The 13,556-nt window shown below is 48.6% G+C and overlaps 1 pseudogene; it reads left to right on the top strand.

Annotated features, from left to right (window-relative positions):
- LOC115476812 overlaps window positions 1-13,556 on the top strand; it is a 98,455-nt pseudogene that overhangs the window by 44,386 nt on the left and 40,513 nt on the right.

The following is a 13,556-nucleotide window of genomic DNA, read 5'->3' as shown; positions in this document are numbered from 1 at the left end:
TCAATCTCCATTAAGATTCCGTAGATCCATTCCTTCTAAACAGGATTCCTTTGTGTTTATCCCACGCACGTTTGAATTCCATTACCGTTTTTATCTCCACTACCTCCTGCAGGAAGGCATTCCACGTATCTACCACCCTTTCCGTGAAAAAATACTTCCTGATATTACTCCTGAGTCTGCCCACTTCAACCTCAATTCATGTCCTCTAGTTCTACCACTTTCCCGTCTCTGGAAAAGGTTCGTTTGCAGATTAATACCTTTCAAATATTTGAACGTCTGTATCACGTCACCCCTGTTTCTTCTTTCCTCCAAGGTATACATGTTCAGGTTGGCAAGTCTCTCATACAGTTTGCAACGCAAATCCCAAACTATTTTTGTAGCTTTTCTTTGCACCGCTTTCAGACTTTTTACATCTTTAGCAAGATATGGCCTCCAAAACTGAACACCAACGACTTGTAGAGGGGCAGCAATACTTCCTTTCTGCTGGTTATACCCCTCTCTATGCAGCCTAGCTGGTATGCATGTGTAGCATTTCTAGCCTGTACCTTGTGTTTTCTTGCCAGTGTGCATGTATTGCACTTCTAGCCTGTTCCTGCATGGTGTTCCTGTTTTGTCTCTTGCCTTGCCTCAGCTTGTTCCTGCTTTGTCTCTAGCTTAGACTTAGAGACAATTTATTGTTTAAGTTTGATATTTCTTGATGATTTTTATGGTCGATAGGACAAAGAAGCTGTATATCATCTGTATAGATGTACAGAGTAAGATCTAAAGATTGTGCCAAGGTGAGCAATGGAGCAAGGAAGATATTAAATAATGTGGGGTACAAGAAAAATCCCTGAGGAACACCTGACAGTGAGGACAGCATATCAAGGAGTAGGCTGTGATCAACAGTGTCAAAAGCAGCAGATAGATCGAGAAGGATCGAGAAGAACCAGGAACAGAGCAGACTTGGCTGGAGCAGGAACTAGGAACAAAGCAGGACTTGGGTGGAAAACTGGACTGGATCTTAGAACCAAGGCTGGAACTGAGGCTTAGAAAACAACATTAAAAACAGAGCTGGGTCCAACAGGAACAACAGAAGCAAAGCCGTCCTCTGATGTAATTTCCTTACCGCGAGGGCAGGACGCAGAGAAGGCAGGGAAACGACGAAGGCGGGACGCTGAGCCTGAGCTGTGCGGGCAGGAAAGCGACAAAGGTGGGACGCTGAGCCTGAGCTGTGCTGAGAGGGCAGGGAAGTGATGAGATGAGCCTGCCTCCTTGCTGTCTTCACTACCGCTGGTTCACGCTGCGACTTCAGTAAATATTAGATTTGCAGGGGGCAGAACGGAAAGTTGGTGAGCTGAGGGCTGGAAGGTGTGGATGGGGTTGGAACGATCTCGGGGTCAGGTGGAGGCTGGGGCGAGTCACAGGACATGGAAGGGAGGGGGAGGATGGAGTGAAGGGAGAATCGCTGGAAATGGAGGGGAGGGCAGAGAATCGGTAAACATGGATGGGAGGGAAGGATAGGGGCAAAGGAGAATCGCTGGACATGGATGGGAGGGGATGGCAGAGGAGAATCCTGGACATGGATGGGATGGGAGGGCAGGGGAGAGAGGAGAGTTGCTGGACATGGATGGATGGAGGGGAGGGCAGGAGAAATGTTGGATGGAGGAGAGGGAAGACAGGAAGGAGATGCACATGGTTGGAGGGGAGAGAGGAGAAATGCTGGACATGGATGGAGTGGAGGGCAGGGAAGAGAAATGTTGGAGGGAAGGAAAGACAGAGGAAGGAGATGCACACATATGGAGGGGGAGAGGAGAAATGCTGGATGGAGGAGAGGGAAGACTATAAATTTAGGTACAGTAGGTATTTTTCTGTTTCTGTAGGGCTCACAGTAAAAGGAAAAAAAAAACCCGAGATAATTCCACAAATCCTTTTCTGTCAAAGTATCAGAACCTACAGAAGACAATTTGCTTGCTGTTAAAAAAGCCACGGTATTGATTTTTTAATGAGAGGATCCAAGATGGCCACTGTCGGCATCTGACACTTCCACCAGCTCTCCGAGATCCTTTCGGTTAGACCGTGATGCCGAAGAGAAGGGGCTGACCTGCCTCCGCAGCCTCTCAGTGGCAAAGCCTACCTTCCAGTGTCGGCGTTCTAGATTCATATTTCCAGAGAGCTGGGATTCCAGTGGCATCGGAGAGCAGCCTGCTGGAGCGAGCTGCGGTGGATGGAGACCCTGGGGCGCTCCTTGGACTAGAGCTTTCGCTCAGCCCCGACGTGAGATTTCCTCCCCCACAACCATGAGGCAGCAGTTCCCCGTTAGCGGCGTCTCAAATTCCACTTCCCAAAGATGGGGTGGGAGAGGAGAGACGGAAGGCAGTTCATCTGCCCAAGGGAACCCAGAGTGACAGGGAGCTTTTTGCCTCGTCGAGAAAGGTAACATCTGCTTCATCTGATGTAGTGCGGGAGGCAGAAACTGGAAGACTGGAGAAGGACTTTTCTAACAATAAGGAATCCAAGTTAACAATGACTATTTCCTTTATCTGTTGCTAAACTCACTGAAGTAACCCTTGACAGTTTATGGACTTTAATTGTGGACTTGGGCAAAGCATTATGCCCTCAAGTTCAAAAACTGACACAAGATTTGTCTAATTTGGAAAAGAAATTTAAAGGAACTGAATCTAGATTAGAAACTTTAACTCAACAAAATAAGGCCTATGAAGAAAAACTGCAGCAGATACGGTCTCACCAAAACATTATTGTTAAAGATTTGACATACTTGAGGAAAACTGAATTTCTTGAGAACTCTTCAAGGAGTAACAATCTCTGATTTCTTAACCTTCCTAAACAATTTACAGTTTCCCCTCGAGATATGTTGAGAAAGTATATTAAAGAAATATTAGGAGTGGTTGAAGAAAGTATTCCGCCATTGTGAAGTATATTATTTATCTACTAAGTTAATGGCGAATCAGCAAGATCAAGATAAGAGTTGGATGTTTCTGCATTATTGGAGTCCTCAGATACTGAACTGATTGTGGTGTCAACTTTGATTGCCACTGTAGTGTTGGCACCTGATAAAAACTGGTTGTTGAAAATGTTTTTTAAGAATAGAGACAAAACTTTCCTGGAATTGAGAATTCAAATTTTCCCAGACGTCTCCAGGGATACCCAGAAGAGATGTCAACAATTTTTGTTGATGAAGCCAGAGGTTCTTCAGTTGGGGGCCACTTTCTTTTTGAGATATCCTTGCAAATGTGTCATTAAATACCAATCGGTAAAATATGTCTTTTTTGACCCCTCCCAACTTACAGTTTTTTTTGTCAACTAAAAGAATTATTGGGGTATCCCAATAATAGCTCTCTTTATATTTAATTAAACTTGAATCTTTAGGTTTGTCAGATGAAGAAAATTCCTTCAATTTTTCCTATAATTGAATTTCCATTGTTTAACATCTTGGATCCAAAGTAGAAGGGCATTTTCGAAAGGGACGTCCACGTTTCGATTTGGACGTCCTTGCAAAACATCCCGATCCAGGTGCGGGGTATTTTTGAAACAAGATGGACATCCATCTTTCGTTTCGAAAATACCGTCAGGGACGTCCAAATCCTTAAATTTGGTCATCCTTAGAGATGGACGTCCCTAGACATGGACGTTTCTGATTTTCAGCGATTTTTGAAACCAAAGATGTCCATGTCAGAAACGACCAAATGCAAGCCATTTGGTCGTGGGAGGAGCCAGCATTTCTAGTGCACTGGTCCCCCTGACATGCCAAGACACCAAACGGGCACTCTAGGGGACCCTGCAGTGGACTTCATAAATTGCTCCCAGGTACATACCTCCCTTACCTTGTGTGCTGAGCCCCCCAACCCCCCCCCCCCCCGAAAACCCACTCCCCACAACTGTACACCACTACCATAGCCCTTACGGGTGAAGGGGGCACCTAGATGTGGGTACGGTTGGTTTCTGGTGGGTTTTGGAGGGCTCGCTGTTTCCTCCACAAATGTAACAGGTGTGTGTGGGGGGTGGTGGTGCTGGGTCCGCCTGTTTGAAGTGCACTCACCTACTAAAACTGCGCCAGAGACCTGCATACTGCTGTCACGGACCTGAGTATGACATCTGAGGCTGGCATAGAGGCTGGCACGACATATTTTTAAAGATGTTTTTTGAGGGTGGGAGGGGGTTAGAGACCACTGGGGGAGTAAGGGGAGGTCATCCCCGATTCCCTCCGGTGGTCATCTGGTCAGTTTGGGCACCTTTTTGAGGCTTGGTCGTAATAAAAACAGGTCCAGTTGAAAACATCCAAGTATTCGTCAGGGACGTCCTTTTTTTCCATTATGGGTCAAGGACATCCAAGTGTTAGGCACGCCCAAGTCCCGCCTTCACTACGCCTCCAACATGCCCCTTTGAACTTTGGCCGTCCTTGCGACGGAGTGCAGTTGGGGACGTCCAAAATTGGGTTTTGATTATACCGATTTGGACGTCCCTGGGAGAAGGACATCCATCTTCCGATTTATGTCGAAAGATGGACGTCCTTCTCTTTCGAAAATAAGCCCAATAGTGGACTTGAGTAATGACTGACAGAAAAGGTTTCCTTTTTTAAAAAATTCTTCTTTCTTTTTAGCATAATTGCATAATGTTGTGTCGGGATATACTTTTCTGTACAAGTATTTTCTTTGTGCTTGATTAAATTTGAAATCTTGATAAATTAAAAAAAAAGCCACGGTATTAAATATCTCTTTGGGTCCTTTAATGGCAGCAGAGATTTTAGCTCTAAAACAGTGATTCCTTGTTTGCTCCCAAGCTGATAAATACTCTATGAGCCATACTCTATATGAATCAGAATTCCTAGATTTCCTCCAAATTCAGTCCGCATGTCTCAACTGTAACTTCCAAATTTCACCCATATGGACTAGGAGCAATATGATCTAGGTCATGTTCTGTTTCCTTGTCTGAGTCTCCACAGTGAAACAATGAGGATGTCATTAACTATTGACCTAATACCACCAAGCCCAGCCAAAAGTTCATGCTGCTTCTGCTGATACCTCTGGTGCTACAGAGACTTCAAATGGTAGTTTGAGCCATCTTTTCCTGCCCCATGGAGTCCAGAGTTTTTCAGTGGCATTATCTGGATAGGCAGCTTATAAATGGTTTTAAAATATATCAATACATGTACCTGACTAAATCGATCAGCTTACTTACTCATAGGGCTCCTTTTACTAACCTGCAGGAAAAAGTGTGCTAAGGCCATTTTCTAAATTAATGGCCATGCACTAAGGGGGTCTTTTACTAAGGCAAGCTCAAAATTGGGCGTGTGCTAAACATTAGAGACACCCATAGGAATGCATTGGCGTCTCTAACGTTTAGCGCATGCTAAAATTGGGCGTGCGCTAAAAATGTAAGTGCGCCGTAGTAAAAGGAGGTCTACTTTTGCTATTAGCATGTGGCCATTAACAAAAATTAGCATGTGAGCACTTAATGACACCTATTTGGTAGGCGGTAAGGTTCATACACTAATCCTGCATTAACCAGTTTGTGCAAAGTAACCACTCTCTGCCCCCCAGACATGGCCACTCTGCGGGAAAAAAAATATTTTTTAGTGCATGGTTTTGTACACACATTACAAAATTACTGTGGGACACCTCAGTGCATCCCATAGTAAGCCCTTTTAAGCTGCAGTAAGCACGTTAGTGCTTACTGCAGCTTAGTAAAAGGAACCTATAGTGAGGTGAGGTATTTCTGGTTGCATGTTTAGGGCAAGATTGGAAAGCAATATGCATAAATTGTATTTTCAAATCTATATGCAATTTTTTTTTTACAGAAAATGTAGATAAGTGCACAACTCCTTCATAACTAGAGGCATAGTTTCTTTTTGAAATTAGGTTAAAAACACCTAGGCGGGTTGTCAGTGTTGTATAGTGACTAAGTAAATGTAACTAGGAACAGAAGAAGTACCTGCAAATAGTACATATGTAAACCACTTTGGTTGTACCCACAGAAAAGCAGTATATCAAATCCATGGCCCTTTTACCCCTTACCCCCTTTGTAAAGTACAGGAAACATTTGTTACTTTTACCAAAGTAATGGTTTCACCAATTTTTACTACTTTTATGGCCCTGTTTACTAAGGCACACTATTGTTTTTAGCATGTGCTAAAAATTAGCGTGCGTTAATGCTAGAGATACCCATATATTCCTGTGGGCGTCTCTAATGTTAGCATGCGCTAATTTTTAGCATACACTAAAAACATTAGCATGCTTACAGCACGGCTTAGTAAACAGGGCCCTAACTCAGTAACATCTGATGCTTTCAGTTAAAAGTAAAAGCAGAAGTGAGACATAAATGAGAATTCCTCAGTAAACCAAAAGAAACAGCAAAACCCCACGCAAACAGTGGATCATCTCATTTTAAATGTGCTGTTCAGTGAATATAGCCTTTTAGAACGGTGGAGCTGCCAGTGTTTGTTGAACTGGTTACTGATCTCTAGCCAAACAGAACAGTGATTGACAGATACTTGAATACTGTCACAGTGTTTCTTAGTTCCTAACAGGAAGACCCTTTGTAAAAGATTCTCTGTGAAGGTAAAGCAAATGCTACATACCTGTAGAAGGTATTCTCCGAGGACAGCAGGCTGATTGTTCTCACTGATGGGTGACGTCCACGGCAGCCCCTCCAATTGGAAACTTCACTAGCAAAGGCCTTTGCTAGTCCTCGCGCGCCCATGCGTGGCCGTCTTCCCGCCCGAACCGGCTCGTGTTCGTCAGTCCCATATGTAGCAAGACAAAACAAGGGAAGACACAACTCCAAAGGGGAGGCGGGCGGGTTTGTGAGAACAATCAGCCTGCTGTCCTCGGAGAATACCTTCTACAGGTATGTAGCATTCGCTTTCTCCGAGGACAAGCAGGCTGCTTGTTCTCACTGATGGGGTATCCCTAGCCCCCAGGCTCACTCAAAACAACAACCATGGTCAATTGGGCCTCGCGAGGACATAACTGAGATTGACCTAACAACTTATCCAACTAACTGAGAGTGTAGCCTGGAACAGAATAAACATGGGCCTAGGGGGGGTGGAGTTGGATTCTAAACCCGAACAGATTCTGAAGCACTGACTGCCCGAACCGACTGTCGCGTCGGGTATCCTGCTGCAGGCAGTAATGAGATGTGAATGTGTGGACAGATGACCACGTCGCAGCTTTGCAAATCTCTTCAATAGTGGTTGACTTCAAGTGGGCTACCGACGCTGCCATGGCTCTAACATTATGAGCCGTGACATGACCCTCAAGAGCCAGCCCAGCCTGGGCGTAAGTGAAGGAAATGCAATCTGCTAGCCAATTGGATATGGTGCGTTTCCCCACAGCCACTTCCCTCCTGTTGGGATCAAAAGAAACAAACAATTGGGCGGACTGTCTGTTGGGCTGTGTCCGCTCCAGATAGAAGGCCAATGCTCTTTTGCAGTCCAATGTGTGCATCTGACGTTCAGCAGGGCAGGAATGAGGACGGGGAAAGAATGTTGGTAAGACAATTGACTGGTTCAGATGGAACTCCGACACAACCTTTGGCAAGAACTTAGGGTGAATACGGAGGACTACTCTGTTATGATGAAATTTGGTGTAAGGGGCCTGAGCTGAAGTAACTGCCATCAAGAAAATGACCTTCCAGGTCAAGTACTTCAGATGGCAGGAGTTCAGTGGCTCAAAAGGAGGTTTCATCAGCTGGGTGAGAACGACATTGAGATCCCATGACACTGTAGGAAGTTTGACGGGGGGCTTTGACAAAAGCAAACCTCTCATGAAGCGAACAACTAAAGGCTGTCCTGAGATCGGCTTACCTTCCACACGGTAATGGTATGCACTGATTGCGCATACCCTGAACCCTTACAGAGTTGGTCTTGAGACCAGACTCAGACAAGTGCAGAAGGTGTTCAAGCAGGGTCTGTGTAGGACAAGAGTGAGGATCTAGGGCCTTGCTGTCACACCAGATGGCAAACCTCCTCCATAGAAAGAAGTAACTCCTCTTAGTGGAATCTTTCCTGGAAGCAAGCAAGATGCGGGAGACACCCTCTGACAGACCCAAAGAGGCAAAGTCTACGCTCTCAACATCCAGGCCGTGAGAGCCAGAGACTGGAGGTTGGGATGCAGAAGCGCCCCTTCGTCCTGTGTGATGAGGGTCGGAAAACACTCCAATCTCCACGGTTCTTCAGAGGACAACTCCAGAAGAAGAGGGAACCAGATCTGACGCGGCCAAAAAGGAGCAATCAGGATCATGGTGCCTCGGTCTTGCTTGAGTTTCAACAAAGTCCTCCCCACCAGAGGTATGGGAGGATAAGCATACAGGAGACCTTCCCCCCAGTCCAGGAGGAAGGCATCCGATGCCAGTCTGCCGTGGGCCTGAAGCCTGGAACAGAACTGAGGGACTTTGTGGTTGGCTCGAGATGCAAAGAGATCTACCAAGGGGGTGCCCCACACCTGGAAGATCTGGCGCACTACTCGGGAATTGAGCGACCACTCGTGAGGTTGCATAATCCTGCTCAACCTGTCGGCCAGACTGTTGTTTACGCCTGCCAGATATGTGGCTTGGAGCACCATGCCGTGACGGCGAGCCCACAGCCACATGCTGACGGCTTCCTAACACAGGGGGCGAGATCCGGTGCCCCCCTGCTTGTTGATGTAATACATGGCAACCTGGTTGTCTGTCTGAATTTGGATAATTTGGTGGGACAGCCGATCTCTGAAAGCCTTGAGAGCATTCCAGACCGCTCGTAACTCCAGAAGATTGATCTGCAGATCGCGTTCCTGGAGGGACCAGCTTCCCTGGGTGTGAAGCCCATCGACATGAGCTCCCCACCCCAGGAGAGACGCATCCGTAGTCAGCAATTTTTGTGGCTGAGGAATTTGGAAAGGACGTCCCAGAGTCAAATTGGACCAAATCGTCCACCAATACAGGGATTTGAGAAAACTCGTGGACAGGTGGATCACGTCTTCTAGATCCCCAGCAGCCTGAAACCACTGGGAAGCTAGGGTCCATTGAGTAGATCGCATGTGAAGGCGGGCCATGGGAGTCACATGAACTGTGGAGGCCATGTGGCCCAACAATCTCAACATCTGCCGAGCTGTGATCTGCTGGGACGCTCGCACCCGCGAGATGAGGGACAACAAGTTGTTGGCTCTCGCCTCTGGGAGATAGGCACGAGCCATCCGAGAATCCAGCAGAGCTCCTATGAATTCGAGTCTCTGAACTGGGAGAAGATGGGACTTTGGATAATTTATCACAAACCCCAGTAGTTCCAGGAGGCGAATAGTCATCTGCATGGACTGTAGAGCTCCTGCCTCGGATGTGTTCTTCACCAGCCAATCGTCGAGATAGGGGAACACGTGTACTCCCAGCCTGCGAAGCGCCGCTGCTACTACAGCCAAGCACTTCGTGACCACTCTGGGCGCAGAGGCGAGCCCAAAGGGTAGCACACAGTACTGGAAGTGACGTGTGCCCAGCTGAAATCGCAGATACTGTCTGTGAGCTGGCAGTATCGGGATGTGCGTGTAGGCGTCCTTCAAGTCCAGAGAGCATAGCCAATCGTTTTCCTGAATCATGGGGAGAAGGGTGCCCAGGGAAAGCATCCTGAACTTTTCCTTGACCAGATATTTGTTCAGGGCCCTTAGGTCTAGGATGGGACGCATCTCCCCTGTTTTCTTTTCCACAAGGAAGTACCTGGAATAGAATCCCAGCCCTTCTTGCCCGGGTGGCACGGGCTCGACCGCATTGGCGCTGAGAAGGGCGGAGAGTTCCTCTGCAAGTACCTGCTTGTGCTGGAAGCTGTAAGACTGAGCTCCCGGTGGGCAATTTGGAGGTTTGGAGGTCAAATTGAGGGTGTATCCTTGCCGGACTATTTGGAGAACCCACTGGTCAGAGGTTATGAGAGGCCACCTTTGGTGAAAAACTTTCAACCTCCCCCCGACCGGCAGGTCGCCCCGGCACTGACACGTTGATGTCGGCTATGCTCTGCTGGAGCCAGTCAAAAGCTCGCCCCTTGCTTTTGCTGGGGAGCCGAGGGGCCTTGCTGAGGCGCACGCTGCTGACGAGAGCGAGCGCGCTGGGGCTTAGCCTGGACCGCAGGCTGTCGAGAAGGAGGATTGTACCTACGCTTACCAGAAGAGTAGGGAACAGTCTTCCTTCCCCCATAAAAACGTCTGCCTGTGGAGGTAGAAGCTGAAGGCTGCCGGCGGGAGAACTTCTCGAAAGCGGTATCCCGCTGGTGGAGCTGCTCTACCACCTGTTCGACCTTCTCTCCAAAAATATTGTCCGCACGGCAAGGCGAGTCCGCAATCCGCTGCTGGATCCTATTTTCCAGGTCGGAGGCATGCAGCCATGAGAGTCTGCGCATCACCACACCTTGAGCAGCGGCCCTGGACGCAACATCAAAGGTATCATATACCCCTCTGGCCAGGAATTTTCTGCACGCCTTCAGCTGCCTGACCACCTCCTGAAATGGCTTGGCTTGCTCAGGAGGGAGCTTGTCCACCAAGCCCGCCAACTGCCGCACATTGTTCCGCATGTGTATGCTCGTGTAGAGCTGGTAAGACTGAATTTTGGCCACGAGCATAGAGGAATGGTAGGCCTTCCTCCCAAAGGAGTCTAAGGTTCTAGAGTCTTTGCCCGGGGGTGCCGAAGCATGCTCCCTAGAACTCTTAGCCTTCTTTAGGGCCAGATCCACAACTCCAGATTCGTGAGGCAACTGAGTGCACATCAGCTCTGGGTCCCCATGGATCCGGTACTGGGACTCGATCTTCTTGGGAATGTGGGGATTACTTAGAGGCTTGGTCCAGTTCGCCAGCAATGTCTTTTTTAGGACATGATGCATGGGTACTGTGGATGCTTCCTTAGGAGGAGAAGGATAGTCCAGGAGCTCAAACATTTCAGCCCTGGGCTCGTCCTCCACAACCACCGGGAAGGGGATGGCCGTAGACATCTCCTGGACAAAGGCCGCAAAAGACAGACTCTCGGGAGGAGAAAGCTGCCTTTCAGGGGAGGGAGTGGGATCAGAAGGAAGGCCATCAGACTCCTCATCAGAGAAATACCTGATGTCCTCCTCCTCCTCCCACGAGGCCTCACCATCGGTATCAGACACAAGTTCATGAACCTGTGTCTGAAGCCGTGCCCGGCTCGACTCCGTGGAAACACGGACACAGAGTGAGCGTCGAGAGGTAGACTCCCTCGCCCGCACCGGCGAAGCTCCCTCCGCCGACGTCGTCGGGGAGCCTTCCTGGGAGGCGACCGCAGTCGGTACCGCAAGCGGCACCGATGTCGGAGACCTCACCCCGGGCAAGGGGCCAGCCGGCGCCTCACTCGACGGTACCGGTGGCGCAAGCACCCCCGGTACCGGAGGGGAAGGGCGCAACAGCTCTCCCAGGATCTCTGGAAGAACGGCCCGGAGACTCTCGTGCAGGGCGGCTGTGGAGAAAGACATGGAAGCCGATGCAGGCGTCGAAGTCAGAGTCTGTTCCGGGCGTGGAGGCTGTTCCGAGCTGTCCAAGGTGGAGCGCATCGACACCTCCTGAACAGAGGGTGAGCGGTCCTCCCGGTGCCGATGCCTACTGGGTGCCGACTCCCTCGGCGACCCAGAGCTCTCTGTACCGATGCGGGAAAGAGACCGGTGTCGATGCTTCTTTGACTTTTTCAAACGAAGCATGTCACCGGAACTTCCTGGTACCGACGAGGAGGACGTAGAATCCAACCGTCGCTTCCTCGGGGCCGAGGCCGAAGAAGGTCGGTCTCGGGGGGGCTGTACCACAGGAGCCCTCAGGGTAGGGGGAGACCCACCCGAAGGCTCACCGCCACCAGCAGGGGAATGGACAGCCCTCACCTGCACTCCAGTCGAAGCACCACCGTCCGACGACATCAGCACTAGTGGAGGTCCCGGTACCACCGACGCCGACGCAGCCTTCCGATGTCTCGGTACCGACGATGCAGAGGGTCGATGTATCGATGCAGTCGATACAGTCGATGCCGAGGTCGGAGGTCTTGACGCTGACGTCGATGCACTCGATACTCCCGGTTCTGTTGTCGACGAAGAGCCCGAGAACAACACGTTCCACTGGGCCAATCTCGCTACCTGAGTCCTTTTTTGTAAAAGGGCGCAAAGACTACAGGCCTGTGGGTGGTGCCCAGCCCCCAGACACTGAAGACACGACGCGTGCCTATCAGTGAGCGAGATTACCCGGGCGCACTGGTGGGTGCACTTCTTGAAGCCACTGGGAGACTTCGATGACATGGGCGGAAAAATCACGCCAGCGAAATCAAAACTCGTAATTGCGGTAAGGCACCAAAAAGAGGGAGAGAAAAAACTCGACCCGAGGCCTCAAAAGGGCCTACCCCGAAAACGAAAGGAAACTTAACGGGGCAAAAACTGGAAATACGGGAAGGGGAAAAAGACCGAAAAGGCCTTTCTCCGAAATTCCCTTTTTTTTTTACTAGCGAAAAGTCAAAAAGACGCGCGAGGGTCAACTTAAGGGGTGCGAACGGCGCAAACACAACCATACCAAGCGCGGACAAAAGAAGACTGACTAACACGAGCCGGTTCGAGCGGGAAGACGGCCGCGCATGCGCGGTGCGCATGAGCGCGCGAGGACTAGCAAAGGCCTTTGCTAGTGAAGTTTCCGATTGGAGGGGCTGCCGTGGACGTCACCCATCAGTGAGAACAAGCAGCCTGCTTGTCCTCGGAGAACTTTCTTTTAACAAATAATTTTAAAATAGAGACACACAAATATGACTCTACCTTGTTTCCTGATAGGTATCTTTTGTTGTTGTTGTTTTTTGTTTTAAATGGCCAAGCTGTGTTGCAAACAAAAGTTAAAACTCTAAACTGGGGTTTCCTTTGACTATCAGCTCCGTATTCCTTATCTGAACTGGCTAAGCTGTGCTGCAAAACTAAAGTTAAAATTCTATACTGGGGTTTCCGGTGACTATCAGCTCTGCTGTACTGATGCTATGGTAACCTCTAGAATAGTCCCTTAACTGCTAGCCTATGAAACTGTAATAGAGACTTTAAATGCTAAGTGATGAGTTGGGTAACTTTGAAGTGGAGATGAAGCTGAATCTGATTGTAATTCTTGGTGAATGGCTATGTCTCTACCACAACAGACTGCTGGTCTATTTAAGTGACTGTCCACTGGATTGATAGTCTTTAGAGTCTGATGTCTGGCCTTGACTGAAGGGTTCCCACACATTTGATGTTCTTACATCAGTTCTCAAAGGTATTCAAATAAAGTTTGGCATTAGATGATACATTGTTAGAATAACAGACAATGATTCCAACTTTGTGAAAACCTTCTCTGTAATTGGACAGCATGGTGATAATGAAGATGAAGAGGCAAGTGATGAATTAGACAGCACTACTTCTAATGCAGATGATAATGACAATGATGATGATAAAGTATTCTTAGCTATATGGAAGTCAGGTGTTTCAGTCAGAGATTCCCTTGATCAATACCTGCAGACCCAGTCAGAAGACATCAGTAGCTCTGCAGCCTGGTCAGATTTGAAGGAACTTTTTATCAGTGCAGTTGTTCAATATCTTTTTAGCTGTG

Source organism: Microcaecilia unicolor, chromosome 8 (genome assembly GCF_901765095.1).
Source record: "Microcaecilia unicolor chromosome 8, aMicUni1.1, whole genome shotgun sequence".
NCBI classification, from domain to species: Eukaryota; Metazoa; Chordata; class Amphibia; order Gymnophiona; family Siphonopidae; genus Microcaecilia; species Microcaecilia unicolor.
The sequence above is the reverse complement of the archived record's forward strand: the minus strand, read 5'-3'. Positions and strand labels throughout refer to the sequence as shown.